A 926-nucleotide genomic window follows, 5' to 3' on the forward strand; every position below is an offset into this window, starting at 1 on the left:
TCGTTTAGGAGCCTTACGTTGCAAAAGGCTGCCCTACCAAAGGGCTGTCTCACCGCTGTCAAACCCCATAGTTTTTAAAACGTTTAACCCGTGGTGACTTGTACAGATCCAACGGGCCCGCAAACCGTTACGCGTAAAAAAAAACCCGACAAAACATATTATATAAAAAAAAAAACATTTACGGATACATTTTTCAATTTTGTAAATCGACTGTTATTTCTCGCTCCACCTCCTACCTCATCCCCAACTTCCCCATCCTCCCCCCTCTTTCCCCCATGATACCTCCCCCCCCCTTCCAGACCCCCATGGCAACGAATGACATCACCTGGTCCATGCAAATTAGTGATTACTATGGAAATTAGGACTATAGGCAACCTGACACAGCTGCCGTCCATCAAGGAGATAAAGGCCCGCCGTCAGTAAGGCCCAAGATCCCAATTAAAACCCTAAAAATTTTTTTTCCGCCCCTTACGTCTGTTCTTTTCTTGACGGGGGTTATTATCATGCCGCTTCACGTGCGTCCGAGTCGACATTCGTGTTTCATTTGAATGACTTGAGGCGTTTTATAATTCCATTGATTAGAGATTTGATAAGGATTATATTTGACTTGGTTCAAGCCTTTAATTAAATGCAAAAAAAAAGAAAAAGAAATCAATCAATCAACCCCTGACTTGGTGATAAGTAAGTAAAACAAAAAGAGGAAGCGAGTATCTGAATGTTTCGAAAGGATTCGAAATCATAATTTTTCCGACCAATTATAGCAACGAGGACTTGCTAAGCCCCGCCCCTTAGCAACCCTATAACAACCAATCACGGGCGAGATTAGAACGCATCTAAACGGGCCCTTTTCCCCAAAAGTAAAGACTTTTTTGTTTTTGATTAAAAGATTAAAATTTAATTGACCGGCTATTTAAGGGGATGTAGCA

Source organism: Penaeus monodon, chromosome 28 (assembly GCF_015228065.2).
Source record: "Penaeus monodon isolate SGIC_2016 chromosome 28, NSTDA_Pmon_1, whole genome shotgun sequence".
Classification (NCBI taxonomy): Eukaryota; Metazoa; Arthropoda; class Malacostraca; order Decapoda; family Penaeidae; genus Penaeus; species Penaeus monodon.